This window comes from Miniopterus natalensis, chromosome 2 (genome assembly GCF_054644295.1).
Source record: "Miniopterus natalensis isolate mMinNat1 chromosome 2, mMinNat1.hap1, whole genome shotgun sequence".
NCBI classification, from domain to species: Eukaryota; Metazoa; Chordata; class Mammalia; order Chiroptera; family Miniopteridae; genus Miniopterus; species Miniopterus natalensis.
Genome location: NC_142082.1, coordinates 149,788,473 through 149,812,092, shown reverse-complemented (window position 1 = coordinate 149,812,092; position 23,620 = coordinate 149,788,473). Strand labels below are relative to the sequence as shown.

Here is a 23,620-nt window from a genome sequence, read left to right as displayed (position 1 = left end):
TCTTCCAGCTTGCTTAGGAAACAGTCCTGGCTCTGCCAAGATCATCCATTCAACAATTACAAATATTCTGCACTTTCTATGCGCCAGGCACGACTCCAGGGGCGGGGACACATCTGTGAACTAACAGATCCCCCGCGCTGGCGGAGCTGATCGTATTAGACATCCCGTGACCTCCAGTTAATCGGTCCTCCTGCACCAGCTCCCTACTCACCCGCCTTCTCCTTTCTTTAGGTGCATCCTTGTGGAGCTTGTTGACCATGGCCCACCATTTCAACCTCCTAAATTTCACTGACCATTTATTTTCCATCACATCTATCTAGCTCAAATCCTAGCCATATATGAGTATAAACATTTGCCTTTTGGTGCCTTCACCCACACCCCCAAATATAGCTGAAAGAATCACACAACAGGCAGATCAGTAATTCCTCTATAATACCAGCTTCAAAAGGCTCCTCTACAGCCCAAAACTCTTAATCGCTTTTTCTAGCCAACTCCAGACGGGGTCTGTTTCAATCACCCACACAAGGGCCATTCTTCAAATCTCCAATGCTCCATTTTCCCTTTTTCTCTCTGCAAATGACCTCAACTCCAGCTTTCCAGAGATAGAGATGAAAGTGGTAAAGATGGGAACTTTATAAACTTACAGCAAACATATAAACCATCCTACTTTCCCACAGTCCAGTAACCAAGAGAAAGCTGTTCTTCGCCTAAGACCAACTGCTCTGTCTGGCTTCCATCCCATGCCATCTCCTTAGGCCGTTTCAGACCCTCCTGTTCACTGCGCTCACACGTCCGCTGTCCTAAGGTAGAAAATTAGGTTTTTGATTTGATATCTTTCTTCTTTTTTAATGTAGGCATATATAACTATAAATTTCCCTATACGCAGTTCTTTAGCTGCAGCCCATAACTGGGATGTTGTGTCTCCATCTTCATTCTACTCAAAGTATTTTCTAATTCCCCTAGTGATTTCTTCTTTGATCCACTGCATTAAGGAGTATGTTATTTAATTTGCACATATTTCTAAATTTCCCAAATTTCTTTCTTTAGTGTTTCCTAATTTCACTCCACTGTGACCAGAGAACATACTTGGTATGATTTAAGTCCTTTTCAAATGTACTGAGGCTCATTTTATGACCTGGCATATAATCTATACAGAGCATTCCTTGTGCACTTAATGTACATTCTGTTGGTGGCGACCTGTTCTCCAGTTATCTGTTGGAGCTAGATGTTTTACAGTAATTATACTAATCTTAAAGCATCTTAGCCCCTTGGTTTCTAACAGTCCCCACCTTAACTTTGTCTATATCCTGGAAATTATCATCATCTAGAACAGGGGTCAGCAAACTACAGCTCCTGAGATAATTCCAAACCGATTAGCAGGTCAATTTATTTTTTTGAGTAAAGTCTGACTGGAACGGGGCCATGCCCATTCATCTACCTGCTGTCTATGACTGCCTTCAAGCTTCAAGGGCAGAGGTGAGAGGTTCTAAAAGAATCCACGTGGCCCACAAAGCCACAGATATTTCCCATCTGACCCTTCACAGGATGTTTGCTGATCCCTGACCTAGAGCATTCCATAGACTCCCACTGCAGGCTTGTGCCTCCTTTCCTTCAAGATCTCTGGCTTCCTTACTCCTAGGTCAACTGCTCTCTGTGTCAGAGACCTTCCACATGCCTTCCTGATCCTGCACTCACTTCAGGGCTTTGTGTCCTTCTGGGACACACTTTCATGGTAAATCCCTTTACTCTCCCCTGATCCTCCAAATCTGTATTTAAGTCCTTCTATATAGTCCTCCTATAAGCTTTTATGTTTGATCTTTCCAACCATCTTTCTTCTTCTTTCTTTCTACCTCTCGGATGCGCTGTATTGGTGCAGAATCAAACAATAGGCCCATTGATAAAAGTAAACCTTCATTGCACTCAACCGCAGCAGAATCCTCACTGCTGCCAGCAAACTCCCCCTGGCCCTAATCACCGACAGCCCCACTCCCACGGCTCTCCTCCAGGCCCAATCCTTCATCCGCAACAAATCTCTTAGGATGGCCTTGTCTTACTTCACAGTGAAAACCAAAGGGGCTGGGTGTGAATTTTCTCAACTTTCAACTCAGACATGAAGAAAGATATCTACACGCACCTCTTTTTCCTCCAGGTTCTGAAAGAGGTATTCAAAGATCATCCCTCTACCAGGGCTTTTGATCTCAATCCCTCTGGACTGCACCAGGACCAATACCTTGTCCCACTGGTGCTTTTCTTCTCTTTATACTTACAGACCTCTCCCAGAACTTACCCCACAGCTCATGTGCAGGCTTGAGCCTTTCCCACATTAAAAAAGCACAAAAAGCTATCAAACCATCCTTTCTACTACTCCATACTATCTATCCCTCCATCCTAGTTCACAGGGGTCACTCAGTGAAAAGAGGTCAAGTATTACGACGTGTTCAAATCCTTGCCACCCAAGGGAGTGGGCCACTGTTTGGGAACTGATGTGGCCAACCCTTATTTTGGACCTAGAATTGTTTTCTCATCAGATAGAAAATTTTATGGCAAAATTCTCCCAAATGTATCAACATTCCTAACTCTGACTTGACATTTGAAGATAACACAAAACTCTAAATATCCTGAGTAATCTGCTAATTGACCTTTTACAGAGAGCACCTATCGTAACTGTGGCTTTAACAAGTGACACTAAAAAAAGGAAAACTTCTAGAAGTGGCTATTTTTTATACATGATTTGCTCTATAAGACTTTCTTGTACATGACCTAATGAGTTTATGTAAGGTTTTCTAAAAATAAAGCTGAGAATTTAAATATATTGGTGCCAACTCAATGTTCACAAATTAAAACTTTTTTTGTGAAGAACAGACTTGAGTATTAGGCCCCGTTTCTTTCCGTTCACAGTATGATCTGGGGTGAGTTCCAAATTCTGGACCTCAAGTGTTCCATCCCTAGAGTACATGATCGCAAAGGGCCCACCCAGTTCTAAGATTCTACATGAAGGGAAAGACAGAAATATATATACTCTAACTCTAAATCTACACAAACACTAACAGTGTAAAACATATAATGGTGTCCCATCTTACAAATATTTACTCTTACACATTGATTTCAAGGGCAAAAATTATAGGTGTGCCCTATTTTACAAAACTCTAAATTTACAAAAGAAATGAATTAAGAAGGTATTTACAAAAGCACTATACTTTATAAAAGGAATTGCTGGAAGAATTAAATAAAAATGGGGATTCAACCCTATTAATACAAAATATTTTCAATTTTGCACAAATCCCTATGTAGTACAGGTGATGGAGATGGCCCTCCTCTCTGCTCTGTGCAATGCTCTATTGCAGAAGTTACAATGCTCTTTACTGACTGGTTTGCAAAACAGACTGTGAGGACCCAAGAGAAGAGGCCACACTTACCAGCTCCGTATCTGCAGCACCTACTGTAGGCTGGATTGCGCAGCACAACTTTATCGTAGAAGCAAAGTAAGACAGTTGTATAAATCAAGGCATTACTATAGGTTCAATAGCTTGTTTCTGCCCATTTACAGAAAATAATTTTGGGGGTGGGTGGGGTGAATATCTGAGTCATTTTTAGAATGAAATTAAAAGAAGGTAAACTCATTGTCACAGGGTACTTGAATTGGAGCTAGGGCTTTAAATAGCCAGAGGCTAAGCTGCCATTTGCAAACATTCAATCCACAACCCAAATGGAACTGATTAGTAATTTTGATAATTCACTCTCAGAAGCATCAGCTGTGAGGGCCAATTTCCTTGAAGTCTGAAGAAAAAAGTCACAGAAAGAGAGGGCCTCTTTTAAACCACATCCTGCAAACTCTAGAAGTGAAAGGACATTACAATATTTGGAGAGAATTTGTGGTAAATAACTGCCCAGATTCACGCTATTGTTGTCGAATGTGGATACGTTCACTTGGGGAGATTATATAAGAGCCAATGCTGCTGCTCTTCTGTGGGATGAAACTGCTGGGGAGCTGAATGCACAGCATCTAGAAGCTCTAACAGGAGGTGTGAAAACACCTAATTCAGACAGTAATTACAATGAGAACCAAACCAAGCTGCTGGCTGGAGGGAAGATTTAACTTTTCAATCTCTGACTCTTCTTTTTAGAAAGGGAGAAAAAATAAGTATTCCTGTATTTAGAAAAAGACTGCTTCTAAAACTTGAAAACGTTTCCAATTAAAGTAAAAAAGAAGAAAACAAAAGGCAGCTTAGTGTCTAAGGCAGAGAAAGGATGGCCTATTTTCATTTAATCAATCCTTTACATGTTTCACATGGCACCCAGGGTCTTCTTTCTCCTGAAAAAATCCTTTAAAAATTGATTTGGGTTAATTTGGAACATTTTTAATTTCTACTCTGTGAAGTCAAGTATGAACTCAGCCCTCTAGAAAACGGTCCATTGGTTTTTAAGTGTGTCTCATTAAACCTAATGACATGGAGCATTATGAACGGTATTTGGTTTTTAAAATGCCTGTCTCTGGTGTGGCCTAAATTTCAGAAAATCAACGGTGGCAAATGCAGGTGTTAGGATGACGCGTGGCCACAGGTTCACATTCACTCTCTGTGGGTAACTGTGCTCACTCACTCATTCCTTATGCATCAATTTAACACCCTACTTTGTGCAATAATGTCACTGTTTACTGTGACAGCTGTTCCAAATTTTCCCACTCTTTACTATCTCCTCCTACTCTGAACTGTCCCTGTTGCTTTCAGAAGGTGACTTGGAACCCACTTTACCAGAGAACATCCTTCCTGGGGGCCAGCCTGCCTTCCTTGTTGCCCTCTATGGACCCGATTTCTGCATGAGTACTGCCAAGAACGCCAAGACACCTGCCTTCTTTCTCGGCCAGAGTGGAGATGTCAGGTGACTCCTTCTCCCCATTTGGACTGTGTAAGTAGAGAACCGAAAATAATTAAAAAAAAAAATTCTGGGGGTCTTAAGTGGTTGGAAATTAAAAAACAGGGATCTATTGGCTCTGATTTCATGAAGCAAGTCCTGCCTCCCCAGTCCATTGAAGCTGCTCTCACAGAGACTGCCCATGATCTTCTCATTGTCAACTCTGGGCACTTTTCTTTCCTAATCTTAATTTATCATTCTGTGTTAAAATTCCCTAAAACGTTTTCCTCTTTCCTGAAATCTTCTCATCCCTTGATGCTACTCTCTTTATGATTCTTCCACCACTCAGACTGCCACGTCTTAGTTTTTTCTTTCTCCACTTGGCTCTTTCTCCTTTGGTTCTGTTCTTGGCAATCTTCTTTTATTACTCTGTACACTTTTAATGGGAAACATCGACCTCACATGACCATTACTATCATCAATACGCTGAAACTGCATGACCTATTTCTCCAGTTTGTTTCTCTTCCCTAAGTGCCAGACCCATACTTCCAACTGCCCCATTTTTCTGGATGTTTCACAAGTACCTCAAACTCAAACCAGCTAAAGCTCATCCTTTGTCTTTCCTGTCAAACCTCACAATTTCAAGACCTGAGCATGATCTAAGACCACTCATATTTAGCCACAACACCATCAAGTCTATCTCCAAAGTATGGGTAATTCCTCTACTCACCATTCTTACCATCTCCTACCTGAACCCTTCCAACAGTCTTCTGATGAGTCCTTCTGCTTCTAGACTCTTTCTGCTCCATCATCTTTACTGCCTTAAATCTAATTTGATCAGAACTCTCTCCCATTTGAATCCTGCAATAGCTTTCCGCAGCCTGCAGGATGATCCAACTCCTTACTTGCGCACAATCTAGTCCCTCTTACCTTGTCAATCCTTCTCTGCCATTTCTTCACAGGTGCCATGGGCTCTAGCCAGGCCATATAAACAATAGATTCAGCACATGACCTGCTTTTATGTTTTTCCTCCTACTGTTTACTCTGGATTATTACTTTCCACCCTTGTTTCGTACGCATTTGCTTCAAGACTCATATCTGGCATCACCTCCTCCCTGAAACTTCCTGACCCCAGTACAATTAGGTGCATCACTTGCACATCTTTTATTCCCAGTGATTTCCTTGTTGCCTGATAGATATGTGTTCAATATGGGCCTGCTGAATAAGTAAAGAGATGAATGAATGCCACTTATACAGACAGCAGATTTGGTGGTTCTTTCTATAGTTCCACTGGAGAAGTTACGCCTGTTCCCCATATGTTGGTCCAATGAGATCAAAGGATTGAGCCTTGAATGAAACTGTGAATTGTTCCATAAAATTCATGGCTCTCAGATCAAATCCATACACGCTGTCCGGAACCATCTGGAACATAGTCATACCTCTCATCTCTTCCCCTTAGAAACTGAGGCTAAAAATACAATGAATTCCTGAATTAGAGGCAAAAAATAATTCACGACAGTGAGGCCTGCACATTAAAAGCAATCATAGGCTTTTGCTCTTTGGCACTATTAAGTAGGGCAAATTTAGCCTATTTGTCAGAATAGGTTTCTTTTTTTAACATTTACTGGTACTCTAGGCTCTAATTTCTAGTAACTTGTTGTCTAATCCTTTTTAAATAAATTCTTAGATTGTTTCTCTAAAGGGAAGGTTGGGAGAACAGCTCTATCTGCCAAGCCTGTCACCTTCAATGGGGTAAGTGTGTTCTTATTATACTACATGAACCTCCGATTGACACTGTTAGAAACAAAATCTCAATTCCAACTTCACAAATACAGGGTGAATTTACATACATATGTTGATATATGTATATATGTGCATTTAGGTAAATAAATGTGTGTTATACACAAACACACACTTATATACAACTTTTCAGTGAATTGAGAGTAAAATCAGATTTAAACACAATTCAGTACTCAAAACATAGGTGCCCAAATACAATACAAGTGTATTGTATGCAACAAGCCACCTTCAGAGAAAAAACATGCACAGTAATGTATCTTCTTTGGTGGCAGTATAGATTATTCATTATTGAAGACACAGAAAAAGGAATATTGGAACTAGAATATATTAGAATTAGAATTTTTAGGTTTGCCAATAGACCACATCAATTAGTATTTGTAGATATGAAGAGGGTTTTGGAGGGTGAGTTTTATCACAAGTCTCACTGTGGCCATATCACAGAGGGCTTACCCCCTGAGGAGCACTGTACCAAATAATGCCATGTTCTTATTTAGTCCTTACATGGGCTTTATGAGAGAGGCTTTATCTTCCTCTTTTATAGATGAGAAGGCTGAGGTTTAGAGAGATTAAGCTATCTGAGAGAGGTCACACAGCTAAGATGTGGCAGAGCTGGCATTCAGAACCAAGTATCCCTTCCAAATGACCAGATTTTCCTAAGAAGTTTATTTAAACGAAAACAGGCTAAAAATTTTAAAGGAAACACGCTAAATTAAAATGGGAAAGAACAGACTAACTGTGACTTTTATAGCAGGGTGAAACTTACAAAGCACTTTCACATACACTGTCATCTGGCCTTTCCAACCACGTGGCAAAGTATTTACTCATCAGCATTCTTATTACAGATAAGGAAACCGAAGCTCAGAAAAGTCGAAAGACTTGCTCACGCCTTTAATGCAGGTTCTCTGACTCCAAATGCAATTTTCATTCTAATTAGCCTTTAGTTTGTTAAAATGTAAAGTTATGCCTTTGGGAAAATTGACTAGCATACTGAAGATATTGTCATTGTGACATAAAAGAGATATCTATTAAGCACAGATGATACGGAATCTTCTGTTGTCTTGGGCAGAAAGCATGTGAAGCAATAGTTACACTCCCAGCAAGATGAAGGCAGAAAGGTCAACAACAAAGTAAAAAGTGGTGACCAATATGGCACATACTTTTTAAAAAATTTTTTAGAATTGAGCTAAAGTTCACCTAACATAAAATTTACTATTTTATCCACTTTAAAGTTTATAATTCAGAAATTTTTAATATATTCAGAATTGTACAACCATCACCTCTATCCAATTCCAGAACACTTCCAACACCCCCAAAAGAAACCCCATATCCCCCAATTTCCATCTTTCATCCTTTCTTAGCAACCACTAATCTACTTTGTGCCTCAACATATTTCCCTGTTCTGGACATTTCATATAAATGAAATCATAAAATATAAGGTCTTCTGTTTCTGGCTTTCACTTAATATTTTCAAAGTTCATCCATGTTCTGGTACTTCATTCCTCTCTAGCTGTGTAATATTCCCTTGCGTGGCTATATTACATTTTGTTTACCCATTAATTAGCTGATGCAACAGTTGGGTTATTTCTACTTTTTGGCTATTATAAATTATGTTGCTATGAACATTTGTGTTCAAGTTTTCGTGTGAACATATGTCTTTAATTTTCTTGGATATGTGCCTAGGAGTGAAATTACTGGGTCCTATGGTAACTCTATGTTTAACATTTTGAAAAAAATGCCAAATTGCTTCCTGCACACTTTCTGTTATTTGATCTTCAATCAATTTATCAATACAGATCTAGTCTTGAGTGACATCAGTTCTTCCAAAGCTGGGGTAGAAATGTTCATTTGAAAAATGCTGCCATTTTTAATGGGCATCAGCTAAAGAGATGTCTTCAAGATAAACCTGGGTATCATTCTGATTATCAGCTATAGTAATATGATTACTGGCACATGTCTTAAAAATTTATCAGCACCCTGTTTTAATCAAGCATTACAAACTGATCAGTATCTGTTGACATAATTTATATGTAGGTCACAGAGCTTTACTGAAAATAATAAAAATAACATATGAACATAGTTTTGTTTGGGGTTCATCATCACCATTAGAAAACTCTTTTATATAAGCCTTATTTTATGTCTGTGGAACTGTATTTGTATAAACACTAATGTGGCCCTAGAAAGCTGTATAATACATACTCTTGCAATATGCATTTAGCTAATCACACTACCTGATAGGAGTCGCCGATTTCTGCATAATGCTGCTCACACTAACTCTTCTACATATCGAGAATTTTCTGATATGTCAAGACACAGGGTAGGTAGACAGTTTGACTCACAGTAACAACTACGATGTCAAAGTTTAACTTGTGCACTGCACTGAGGGACACTTCCTTTGTTCAGCATTGAACTTTTTAAATATAACAGTAAAATACTTAACAGTGAAAAGCTCATATCTTTCCATACACAGAAATGATGCCCACAAATATTCCCTGTCTGAAACTTCAGAATTAGAAAATATAAGGTTAAAAGCAATCCAGGGTATCCGTTTCAGAACAGAGAACATTTATCTGTTTAACATAAAATATAAATAAGTCATCAAGAAAGCAAGGTATCTGTTACTGAAGCCATTTGCTTTCAGTATCCACGGAGGCCAAACTCTGTAAACACATCTGGATCCTAACGTGCACCCAGATTTCAGTGCTACTTCAGGTCTACGGGGAGGGGCAAGTGAGGCATAAACACAGCTCTGAGTCTGAGTCCTCCAGGGACTCTGGAAATTAAAGTCTTTCTTCATTTGACAGGATAAAATGAAGGTAAGGAAATATGGAAGGAAAATTTACTTATTTTCTTAGGTAGCTAATTTTTCTCTGAAATACTATGGGGATTCTGTCTCTACCAAAATATGCTTTAAAAATATTCCTCCCCAGAACAGCTAAATGAAAAGACTGTGCTGGTTTTTAACATGCACTTGCCTAAATTCATGACATTTATTTATTTATTTATTTATTTATTTATTTATTTATTGTTCAAAATATTACAGATGTCCCCTTTTTCCCCACCGACCCCTTCCACCCCAAACCCACTCCGCCCCAGGCCTCCACCACACTATTGTCTGTGTCCATGAGTTATGCATACATGCATAAAAATTCTTTGGTTAATTTCTCCCCACCCCTACCCACCCCCATCTTCTCTCTGAGATCCCTCAGTCTGTTCCATGCTACTAGGTCACTGAATCTATTCTGTTCATCAGTTTATTATATTCTTTAGATTCCACATATAAGTGAGATCATGTGATGTTTGTCTTTCTCTGCCTGGCTTATTTCACTTCGCATAATAAAAAAGAAATATTAAACCAACACACCTGATAAGTATTTACAAATGATTTCTAGTTTATAAATTTGGGAATGGGAATCAATTTTTATTCTGAATTAATTAACTGTTTCTGTTTAGAGAATTGCAAATTCAAATTTGAATATATAGTACCTGCATTGTTCATGAATGCACACTGACTTTAATATCTTTTCTTTATGTCAACACACACACAAAATAGGTTGTTTTAAAGTGAGAACTTCATAGGTTTTTTTTTAACCTGTCTATGTAATCACTTCTTAGAATTGCCTCCCTTTGGGGACCTATTTTTGTTCATTTGTTTGCTTTGAAAAATGATTGTTCTGTTTTTAAGTGGTACTCAAGTACCTTCTTACGCACAAAGAAATTAATTTGGTGACCAAGTCTGTTTTATATTTTTCATCAAACTGTACAACCCCTAGCCCCGTGCTTATCAGATTGTAATTGCTTCACGCGGAGAAAGCAAAATCCAAAGGAAAAGTCCATTTGGGCATATACGGCTTTGCTTATGAGTTCCTCCACGGCTGCTTGGAAGCCTTTTTGATTTTCATAGAAAATGAATGTTTGAATGCGAAGGACAAAGTAAGTCCTGCTTGGAGAGTGAGAGAAGCAATCAGCCCCTGGAGCCACGGAAAGGTGTTTGATTTGGAAGCTGCGCTGTGTGATAAAGATGAAATGAGATAGCCTGGAAGTCATCTCTCTGGATATCATCCTGTCCTTTGATGCCTGCGACTCTATTTAATGTAATCATGTGCTCTTACAACCAGAACCTACCACACAACAGGATTTCACTATACTCAAAAGAATTCAAGGTAAAAATCAGTAAAGTGTGTCAAAATACTAATCTCAGCACACAGATTTTTCTCTTTAAGGACAACAGTCAGGTTCACACATCTATTCATCTCCACAGCTGGGGGAGGAAGCGAAGAGAACAGCACTCAGGGTGTTCTTTCCCCATCTCAGTGGACAGCTACAGTCTAAATGCCTAAAGGATATTTTTTTGTAAGTGCATCTCATCTCTGTTTGCTTCTTGTCTTAAATTACTTTTTCCACATTCATCTATCTGCGTAACAAAGTACTTAAAAACAACACTTACCCAAAGTGAACAAAGCAAAATAAAAACCGCAATTCAACTTGGTTCAGATACTCATTTCAAAGCTATGTGGTTAAGATCATATTTGGCTCTAAGAAAACCCAAGGTGGTGAACTGTTTAAAATATTTTAGAATGACTTTATGTTATCTTAAGACACTTTTTTTTCATATCAAAGATGTTCTCTGATGACCCTTAAAATGACAGTAAAATAATTTTCTGAGCTGAGTAAATAGAGATTAAAAAAAGTAATGAGCAAATATTAAAAACAAATCTTTAAGTCCCAAATAAACTACAACTCACAAAAAAAGATTCCTCCGAAAAACAATCTCAATTTCACTGAATGACTGAAAACATGGCAACATAGGTATTTTTAGATCTACTGCCTTTAATCAAAAGGAATCAATGCCCAGTTCCCAAAGGGTATGTGCACCCTCTCTGGGCAGTAGGAGCATTCCACAGCTTGACTGGTAAACTTCACAATGAAGAGTGGTCTAGAGCTGGGTCCTTAGGTAAAGCTGAGTTCTGTCTGTCAAGCCACATCATTTTCTAAAACTGACTTAACTTCTTTAAGCCTCAGAGTCATTGGTAAAATGGAGGAAATAACAGCATCTACCTCAGTTTTGATGAGGGGTAAAAGAGAGAATCCATATAAAGCTCTTAGCACAGTGTTTGGCGCAATGGTAACTCAATAAATGGTGGCTGCCATGACTAGTATTCCTTTTGAATGAACAAATCACTCATTTAGTCAAATCATCATTTAGTCAAATCACTCATTTTGAAAAAGGTAACAAAGGGCAGCTATTCAACTGGTTTACAAGGCCAAAGAAATAGGATAAAAGATTTTAAAGATTCTTTCTGCTTTTCAAAGCTGGAGGTAAATTATGTAAGAGGGCCATATTTCTTGCCACCTGCAAAGTTCACCTTAGACTTCTAATCACCATTAAAGAAAACTAAACCATGAAGGTAGGTAGAACTCTATTTGGTCAATTAATTCATCCTTTCTGCTGTCAAGCAGAACCACTCGTATATGTCCCATTAAGTTAACAGATTGCCATCTCTACTGTTGTGTCAAATACTGCTAGTGGTCTGTCCCTATATCCATTCTTTGCTACCTTCTTTGTTAAGAGAGTTCTCATTTTTAACTGGGAACACTGTGGTCTTCCCTTCTTCTCTCAACCACTGAATAGAATATACTTTCTAGTCTCCATTACAACTAGGTATGATCATGGGACTATGATGGGAGGTACTGCCTGGGATTTCAGGAAGATGTCAAAGGGAGCTGATTCAGCTAGGAAGCGAGGTTTCTACATTTTCTCTTTGTGGCCTGTTTCAGGCATGACTATGCAGCCCCGGTAGCCACCCTTGTGAACTTGTGAATAATAATATAGATGCAGAATAGATACAGCAAAAAGATAGGAGCCCAGATCCCTGGTGATACTAAGTTTAGCCCATCTGCTCCAAACTCCCTACCTTTGAATTTATCTTACATGAGAAAGAAACTTCTTTCTTGTTTAAGTCTGTTATTCTGCGTTTGCCTGCTGTATATAGCCAAAAACAATTCCTAACTGACACAAGTATTTTTTTCAAATGCTTAAAGCATATTTTTGCTTAGTCCTAAATATACCTGAAATATCAACTTCTACTCAAGTCCCATCATCTCTCTAAAGATATGAGACTTGAGTGTGAGTTCAAAACGTAAATAAGAGCCATTCTAAGATATTGCCTACTCCTGACAAGGGGCTATTTCAAACTTTGTTTCCATAACAGCTGGTACAATAGCTGGTAAATGGTTAGCACTCAGTAATACAGGCCGAATGAATGAATGAACGAATGAACTGAAGAGTGGGAGAGTCCCTAATAGCTATCTGTGTACATACGGCTGCATATTGGTAACATTGAGTCTCCCTAGCACCTCTGTCAATGTCTAGTGGTGAGTGGGGCATGTAGCAAGCACACTGGTTACTTGGACACTATGAAAGGTGACCTGAAAAATCTCGAAGAGTTATAAATGCCTCATTTCATTAATGTCATCCACCCAAGGGCGGCTGAGCCTCTGTGGCTGGGCACCACCTCTTATTGTGAGGCTTGAGCTCAGTAATGACAGTGATGGCAAGTGCTCTGGCTTGTGAAGGTTATTTTGTTTTGTGATTCTTTTTTTTCCTTCCTAATGTGCTCATGACGGTATCTATCTCCTCTCAGCACATCTCCGACTGAGGTGGTAAATTGTCCCTCTGTGTCTCTTCCTTATCGGGTAACGAAGCAGTGAAACTCCTTTCTATGGTGCTGCAATTTCTGATGTTCCAATTTCTCTCTGACAGGATAATTACCTAGTTTGTCTTTCATGGAGTCTCACAGACTCATGTTTATTTGAGTTTCATTTATCTCTAAATTCCTTAGCTTTTTCTAGTAATATGTTCAATTTGTTGCTTTTCTCTTTTAATACTTTAAGCGTCCAAGATCTTGTAGATCCTGTTACTTTCAGAATTGTATGGCCATTACCCTCTCTTTTATTTTCTCCTGGTTAGACTTCAAGGTTCTGATGATTTTTTCAAAACAATATTCTCTCAGAGGGCTATTTTTCTTGTTTTTGTTATTAGTATGTATAATTTTACTTTAGTTCCGTAGTTTACGATCTCTAGATTCTTGTGTCTTTCTACATCTTGATAATTTAATTCAAAAAGAGTTTTATCAAAACAAAATAGGCACATGTTGAAAGCCAAATGCAAGGGTTTCATCAAATAGAAATGAAGCTTGAAGAGTTATCAGTAGGCTTGAAGAGTGGTTTACAGGGTACCACAAGGGACTTGTTTGAGAGCCTTCAGTTAGCTGAGATAGGCATAAATAAGGTTGACAGAAAACTCTCTTACTGAATTTCCAAATGAGTTTATGTAATTACTGCAGCTACAGAAGGAAACATACAGTCATGCACACATCAGGTCTCAGTACTTGGCTAAATCAGGCAACCTTATGTAAGACATGATGTTAGTTGCTAGGCAGGTAAGAAAAAAAGCAGAGAGGAATAAAGGAAAGAAAGAGAAGAAACATAACACCTGCTTTCAAGATACAACTTTCTGTTTAGGAAGACAAGCCATAAAAACTGGGTAGTTACAAGTCATTCCAGTCACCAAGACCTGACCACATCCTATCCCCCCGCATTAGGTCTCAATTTAGACTCAAAGGTTTGCTCTGCTACCATCTCCACTCTGCTGCCGGGGTGATTTTGGTAAAATACAAATCTGATGATGATAGTCTCCTTAGGAGTTTGACCTGATTTTTTAAACGAGGGAGTTCAAAATCCTTATTATTGGTACACAGGACTTCTTGTAATTTAAATTCCCAATAGGCTCTTTAGGTTTATTTCTCACCATTTCCTACCTTTGTATAGAGCTCATCCCATGTTTCCTGAATGAAATTATTGGCAGTATCCGTTTTCTCAAAATTTGCCTGACATTCAACATGTGAATGTGTGACAGACACATGCCAACAGAGGAGCTACCATAGGAGCCTTCCCTGGGAAGGGCGGGACGGAGACAGGGGAAAAGAGGGGGAGAGGGAAAGAGAGAGAGAGGGAATGAGAGAGAGAGATCGATGTGAGACAGAAACATCGATCAGACCAGGGAGCGAACCCACAACCTAGGTATGTGCCCTGGCCAGAAATTGAGCCCCGCAACCTTTTAGTGTACAGGACGAGGCTCCAACCGAGACACCTGGCCAGGGCTAAATAATTAAGTTTTGTTTTTTAAGTTGATTTTACAGAGAGAGGAAAGGAGAGGGAGAGCGAGAGAAACATTGATGTGAGAATCGATCGGCTACCTCCCACACGCACCTGCGGCCAAGCCCGCAACCTGGGCATGGCCCTGTCTCAGGATCGAAGCCTCGACCTTTGGTGCCCGGGACCATGCCTGACCAACTGAGCTACATCAACCAGGGCTAAATAACAGTGTTTTGATCAGACATTCAGTCACATAGGTTAGTGTTTTCATGAGAAATAACTTACTCCATGGGGGAAAAATAGAAATGAATCAGTTTCTGAAATGGTTCTAAGATATTCTGATCATATTTCCCTTTACGGGCCTCAAGCCCTGTTCACATCATCACACAAACTCTGACTATAACCACCTGCTCCGGAGGAAGACTGAAATTCACGCGTACTTCCCACAGTCCAACAAACAGAACTTAAAATGCTGTGCATTTCCTGGGGAAAATCTGTGTCAAGAAATCATCTTGCTTGATGTTTTATGGCTGCTTCAGAGAAAAAAGAAACGTGTTCACTGAATGTGCCTCAGAGAAGATGATAAACCTATGGATGGCTACCGCACTGCCAGTCATTTCTCTGTAGGGTTAATACAAAGAGTCAGACTCTCCTCCCCACTGGAAGCAGCGGCCCCGTTTGCGCGCAAAGAAACGAGCTGCGTTACAGGCAACTGCTCTGTGTCTACTCAGCTCCCTCGGGCGGGTCCAGAACTAGACACACTTTCTGGAAAGTAAGGAAATCTCACCTCGCCAGCAGAAGGCCCAGCGTGACTGATTCCTACGTGTGGTCTGGTGATACCCTGAAAGGGAACAATGGGTGCAGCACACTATCTCCACGACTGGCCTCCTGGTCAGTGCCCGCAAACTTCTGGCTTCTTTTTCGACAGAATGAAAGGTAAGCTTAGGAGGGTGAAGAGGGTCTTCTCTCATGGTGACAGGGTCCTAAGGCAGGGTTTGTAACCGAGTCCTCGCACTGCTGAGCTGGGCATCCTTCTTTTCAAAAACGACCCCCCTGTGGCAGCTGGGCTGTATTCAGCTCCCGCGGCATGGTGTCTAATCCAGCTATCTCCGATTGGGGCAGAATCAGACTTGTTTTGTTAAATAAAAACCTGGTATTTAAATACTTGGGACTTAAATGTGTGGCACTTTTAAAACCCTTCCTTTTGCTTCTTGGGTAATTGGTACTCAGAGTTTCTTTAGAATACTCGTAGAATTTGGGTAGGTTTGACATATATTCCTAGGAAGGCCATTAGTTTGACCGGGGGGCAGTGTGAAGGGAACAAAGAGGCTCTGCACCTGAGCAGTTACCTCACTAGTCGAGTTACATATACTCCCTGAGCCCTATTTTCTTATCCATAAATCAAATCGTATAGTATCTTCCTTTTAGGGAAGTTTAAGGGTAATATGAGATAAAATTCACAAAGACTGTGAAATGATGGCTGCATACAGTAAGGAATTAATTAAATAAAATTAGTGTTATTTAAAAATAAAAGTCATGCTTGGAAGTATGGTCCATCTGTCTTCCTAAGTATATCACCAGGGGCCACTGAATACCCATAAAATTGAGCTGCCGAACACCTTTCCCCTTATTCTCTCCCTTTAACATTCAACCAGCCTTCTCCTAATCGTATCTTCAAAAATATCTTTGTCCTCAAGCTCAGCATCACGCAATAACTGCAGACTCTTGTTTCCTCTCCCTGGGGCTGCCAGAGTCTGCTTCCGCTAATACATCCCTTTCCCGGCACCAGCAGCCTGTAGAACTGTCTGTCCCACGCCCGTCTGTCTCTGCACAGGTTGCTCCTATGCTCGCGGAGGCTTCTCCACTCTCACTGGTCTGAGACACTCCTCATTCCTGAAGAATTTCTAGATCAAGCGCTTTCCTGTGTGAGGGGTTGTTAACAAAGGGCCTACAAACTCGGGTGAGAAAAAAATTACACCTGTAGTTCATGAATATTTTATTAAAATTTATCGTTTACTTCAATCATGAAGGTAGGCACTAAACTACTGACAGCAATAGAAATCGCATATATTTTCATATCACATTACAGTAGCCGCAGAAATCTCAAAATACTATTCACATTCACCATGGTTCTAAAACTATGGTATTAGCCCTGCAGCTAGATCAGCTACTTAATGTGTTAATAAAGTACATACATTATTATATAACAAGTTTATTTTAAAAATATTTTGGCCATCATATTTTGATATAACTGATTTCCTTTGTACTCCTATATAATTTATTCTATGCGGATACAAGTGTTACTGTAAAAGAGGTGCAGAATAATGTTAAGAACCTGCACGTGGGAAGCCTGTGACGGCCCCAGGGGAAGTGAATTATGCCAGCACATGCTCTGATACATCTCTAAGCTTTTACACACTGCTTTCTGTTTATTTGTATCTTTCTTCCTCCGAGCTGTAAGCTCCATGTGGAATAAGGCTTCTTTTCTCCCCTTTCATCTCAATATCCCCAGACTTACTGCAGCTCTCAAAAATGTTGATTAAAGAATGAACTTGTGACAAATGTATATAAATATTTTTTCCTAAACTGCTGTAGTCTCTGATTTGCTCAACTATGTAGAACCATACAACAATCAATGGCTAATTGTCTGCTTCTAAAACCAGGTTGTTTAGGATATGATTTCATTTTTCTAGTCTTCTGATTTATTCACTATATAACTTGGATGTTATAGTCCAAGAAGCACGTGCCATACCATCTCGTTTTGTTATTTACATACTTATTGTATTAGAAAAACTCCTGTTACTACGGAGGAACAATCTAAAAAGTTCACTGAAGCATTCCCTTAACAATGTGTGACTCATTGCATGCCCGAGATCTTCACACCCAAATTGCTGTGTCTGCCAGCATGCCTACAAAACTGCCTCACTAATCATGCTGTAGCCAGGACTAGAAGGAAAGGCCACGCACTCTGAAGACACAAAGGCTTGGAACCTTCCTAAATCACCAACTCTTTTATAGCAAGAAAGTGCTGCCCAATTTTCTAGCTCATGTACCTAAGTTCCAGGATAAAAATTATACTAAAAACTTCCTATAGTCGGCATCATCTACCTTCTTTCAAAACCAGCCACCCATCCATGCAACCACTCACCCAACCAACCACCAGTCAACCAAAATAATAGTTTCCAAAGTTACACTGCCCAGCCAGGCGTGGCTCAGGGGTTGAGCATCAACCTGGGATCCAGGAGATCAGGGTTCGATTCCCGACGGGGCACAGGCCTGGGTTTCGGGCTCCATCCCCAGCAGGGGCTGTGCAGGAGGCAGCTGACTAATGCCTCTCTCATCGTTGATGTTTCTATCTCTCTCTCCCTCTCCCTTCCTCTCTCTGAGATCAGCAGAGATATATTTGAAAAAATAATAATAATAAAGTTACTCTCAAAATTAAAAAAAAAAAAGTTACGTTCACTAAAGAGATCATTTTAACCAGGTTGGTATGTTTCTTTAAAAAAAAAAAAAAAAAGGTTGTTCCACAGCAATAGGTATTTTCCCACTTCTCAGACAGGGAAATCAGCAGGAGCTATGTAACATGGTTTAAATGAGATGGAAAATACCTCAGTGTAACAAGCCAGAATGCTTAAATGTTAATACCTGAACTGTTTTCAACGTTCATTCAATATCATGATTTACAAGAAGGTAATCTTAATTTTATTTAAACTTAATTAGAGAGCACTTCAGCTTTTTTAAGAAACCTCATTTAACACTTTATCTGTGAAGTTTTCTTGGCCTTTATTATAAGGAAATATACCTTATAATACACAGTGATTATAATCTGTCGATTGCTACTATAGTACTGGATACTGTCTTCCTTTTGTTTACACAGAATAAAATGGGGATAATATTCTAAGTGAACTGACTTGAGATGTGAACAGAACTCCAGGTTGATTTTATTTGTTCATTTCAAGGACCAGCATTGTAGAATGAGACTATAGGTCCTCATGAGGTATCAGAGATATTCATTTTTCCCTTTACCTTTTTTATTACTTCAGACCTAAATGGAAAAGTTCAGAAGAGCTTTTCTCAAAAAATATTTTGAGTTTAAGAAGATTTGAAAAGAATATTTAAAATAAGAGTATAAGTAACAGCACATATTAAGTACTGTTCTGATGATGTGACTGCTGTAATTAACTGGAAAACAAGGGAAAGAGTCTGCAGATTTACATCCCTGAAACCGTGTTTCTAAGAAGTGAATTGCCGTGAAGTTTCAGAAACCTGGACTCCTCTCATCTAAGTACAACATTAACCATATGTAAAGCTTTTATTTTTGTATGTCATCCAACCAAACCACCCAGCCTTGTCACCCCTCTCCAGAAGATGTCTTCAGTCTATGTCCATTGCCACTGTCAAAGTTGCAGTGTTTTTTGCAGAGACTATTAGTTCTGATCTCTCCTCATTATTCTCTGTCCCTCTCTAATCGATTCTCTACTCTGCAGCCAAGTGATCGCTTAAAAACTCAAACCTGATTATGTCATTCTCATCATCTCACCTGTTAAGGACTCTCAGTATTCCAATTCCCAAATTCTCATGTATGAGCTCCTAGCACGGTCTGCCACCAGCCTGCCCTCTAGTCCATCTGTGTGCCATTCTCTCGCTTGCTCGCCTTCTAGGGCCCAACATCATGGGTAAGTTCTTTAAAGAAGCCGTGCTCCTTGCTTAGGGCCTGCACACAGAATGCTCCCGCTTTCTGGAATGTGCTTCCCCCACTCTGCAGAGTAAACTAGAGTCCTCTTATCTTCCCAGCTTCCCGAGAGAGGCACTTCTAGACTGCAGAAAACACAAGGTTTGGATACGGGATCCTGTCATTGTGGAGGCTTTATGGGTCCTTGGCTGAAAGCCTAGGCATTGAGATAAACAGGGCGTGAGGAGCTCAACGAATCTGCCCCATAACATAAGTGGCCAACTTCCTGCAAGAATCTCTCACCATCTTTCTTCCCAGGCGTCAAATTCAGCTCTGGCTGTTCAAGTGCTTGCAAAAGGCATGTACAATTACTTGGAGATAAGGGTACATGATAAAGTTATGTGGGACTTTGTTTCGACTAATCTTCTCTTTCAACCAATTTATATATATTTATGTCCACCTGTAATAGTTCTGTGGATATTATTCTGATATATTTTCTTCTATAGTTTTATTAATATTAACACAAAAGCATATTAGCCTATACCATCAGGCCAAATATAAATTAAAATAGGTAAATTATAAATGAAACCACTAAATAGAAAACAAAATTTGACAAAATGGGAAGTTTCAATTCATACGTAATACTATGTCATTGTCAAGTTAGTAAGAATTAGTGGAAACAAATACATTATCACCAGGATGCCAAATATTGAAACAAAAGTAGGGGCTAACAGGGTTTCTGCACATGTCTGAGGCTATATAAAAGTTTTATGACTGAATCTAAGAGTCTTATAGTGCCCATCCCAATGCTGTGCACTAAATCACACAAGGTTGGCAAAAGAAGAAAAGTATAGTAAATGCAAAAATTTTTCTACTGTAAATGGACACTGAAGGGACTATTTAGTTAGGTGTATACCATTTCTCAAAACCAGTGTTTCTACTCAGGAAGGTTGAAGATGAAGCAACATTTCATCAATTTGGATGTTTCGAAACTTTATATGAAAAGGAAAATATGAAAATATTACTGTATTGAAAGAAAGCCACCGCTGTTTTTATACTCTTGGTTTAACATGTTCAAGAAGAAAAAAGAAGTTGGCCATTTAAAAAGAATTGAAGCATTATGGTAGTGTTTCTCAGTGGAAGATATACAGTAATTCCTCACTTAACACCACCAAGGTTCTGTCCTTTAAGAGAAGTGACATATAATGAAACCAATTTTACCACAGGCTAATTGATATAAACAAGAGTTAAGTTGCTACGGCATCTCATCAATGTTATAATGAAATGATGTTATTCGAGGACCTACTGTATGAATCACCTAGGGGAGCATTTCTAACCTATTCTCCACTGTCCTGGTGAGGGAGATCTGTGGGAACGAGGGATACGTAGCTTTAAATACCTCCGATGAATTCGAGGCAAGACTCTCGATTGAGAAATATTAAAAGAAAAAGAACAATGAATTAGAGGCACAGTCTCTTGTCAATTCCTACTAAAACATAGTAATTGCCTCATCCAATTACCCCATCTTATTTCCATGATCTATTCTAGCTGGTTGCTCATAGTTATTCAATTATTTTTCATTCCTGTTGATTTTTCTTTCCTAAAAGTATCTAGAATTTGTCTACCTGGTTATTTTTAATATCCATAGTCCAGGCAAATATCATGTCTCTCAGATAATACTCAGTCTCCCTATATTAACCTGTGACCTCTGTGTACTCCCACCCCCAGAGAGGAAATTCAAAATAGAAAATTTGGTCATGTCACTCCCCTGCTCAAAACCCCTCAAAGGGGTCATGTTCCTAGACTGAAGGTCAGAATCTCTGAGATGACCTCTGCGGTTCTACAAGACCTCGCTCCAGCCTATCTCACCAGCCTTCCCTTATTTTTCTTATACCACATTAGCCTCCTTTCAGTTCCCTGCTCTGGCCAAGTTCCTCACTGCCTTGCATGGTGTTTGCACCTGCTTTATCACCTGCCTGGCATGTTCCTTTCCCCATTTTAAAGCTCACTTCAAATATCCCATCCTTAGGGTAGTCTTCTCTGAAAGATTACCATCATCCCACTCTCATCTACTCCAGGCTTTGTTAATAATAACAATGGCTATAATACATATTGAGTGTTTATTATGTGACAAGCACTGTTTTAGGTGCTTTTGATGTAATAATGTATCCTTAGTATAATCCTATGAGGAGGTACTCCATAAATAATTTTAACTGCATCCATCCATGCATGAATCAATGAAAGAATGAGATGAAAACCCCAGGGCAAGGGTACCTTGAAATTCTACAATTGCACACTTTAGGAAATATCTGTCTACTTTGAAGAGTTTTGTGATAGTGATTTGCATGCATATGCTGAGATCACACTCGTAATGTCAAAAATTTGAGGGAAGTGTTACTTAAGGACTGAATCCTCTCATCAGAAAATATGTTTAACTGAGTAAGAAAGGGATAGTACAAGAGCAATTTGCAAGCACAGAGCTGAAGGCCATATTAGGAGTATATGTGTGTGTTCTCATTCAGAAACATGACTCAGATGATACCCATACTGGAAACATTTCCTAGCCACAGTTGGTACCTTCGACAGCTTTTGTTCAGATGGCTACACATTTTCTATAGCAACCTGCATCCAGGTTCATCTCTGTTCAGTTTTATCTGCTAAAATGCAGATCTGAACAATGTTCTTTAATACATTCAGTTCACGAAAATCTAACCAGGCCTTGGAATAAAATATCATCAATTAAAAAATTAAAATATTCTAAAAAGGGGACATTCTCATTGGAAATTATTTAGGGTAGTCAATCTCTTGGGTTCAAAGACTTGAGTGAGCCCCAACCTACAATACTTTTGGCATAACTTACAATTGTGCCCATTACGCAATCTGTATTTATTGAATTAAAATAAAGAACCACTGTTTCTGAAGCATTCACTTTCTTTACTCTCATCTACTCTAGTCAGAATGAATCACCCAACTCATCACCACAGGTTTTCACAAGTGGAAATGCTGAGTCAATGAGCACAGGAATTTAACTTTATTAGGCAGAAAATATTACTTACCAAAACAGAAAAATTCACTCTCCTACCAATAATATATAATGTTCTTAAGATAGATATTAAACCAACTTTCCCTTCAAAATGTTTATTTGCTCAATTTTCCTATATGAATCATTCCAGGGGGAAAGCATGATACCTACGTTTATAGCAGAGCTATTTCTCATCTTATGGTATGACAAACATGACTTAACATGATTTAACACCACAATCAGTACGGGGACTGCAGGCATATTTTATAAAATCACTCAGACTATAAATACATACTGTCAAATTCCCACAAAGATTGGTATGTTACTCTGAAAAAAGGCCCACATGAAATAATTGTTTTTCATACGCACTGACTTTTAAAAGGACATCTAAAAATTGGTACTGTTTTCAAAAATAGCTTCTCACTTCTCACTTCATTCTAATTGTACACTGACACATTAGCAGATGATAATAACTTAGAAGGATCAGGAGGGTTAATAGATTATCATAAATTACTGTTCAATGAGCTATACTATGGCAATAAATATTTTTATTTAAACTTTAAAAATCGATGTTAGGAAACCTATTTCATTATGTAAATCATTAAAAACTTAGTCATTCCTTTCCTGGATCAGAAGTTCATAAAAGTTTTTTTTCCATATTCTGGTTGACTTTCTGTCTTTAGATGACCTGAGAGGGCATCAGTTTTATTCTGAATTTAAATTGCTACATCTAAATGAAACATCATATCTAGACAATATTCTATGTTGATCAAATGAGAGAAAGTTTTTAATAATTTGCTTGAGGTAACTGTGATAAAAACACTCCACTTAAAATATCCATCAAGAAAAACAAAAGTCAAGCATGCAGAATTCTGGCAACACTCTTTTATCTTCCTAACAGTTGAGAGAAATATCGATGCGAGAGAGAAACATTGATCGGTTGCCTCCAGCACACACCCTGAACGGGGACTGAACCTGCAAACTTTTGGTGCTTGGGACAATGCTCCAACCAAGCAAGCCACTTGGTCAGGGCAAAATATTGTTTTTTAAAGTGAGATCTTGTTCTATCCATATATGTTTAAAAGGGTTGCTAGCCTTTTTAACCACTAAAATAAAGTAAA

General features: G+C 39.0%; 1 protein-coding gene across 1 annotated transcript in view; it reads right to left on the bottom strand.

Moving 5' to 3' along the window:
• SLC2A13 (solute carrier family 2 member 13) overlaps positions 1–23,620 on the bottom strand; it is a 269,611-nt gene that overhangs the window by 53,012 nt on the left and 192,979 nt on the right. The window lies entirely within an intron of this gene.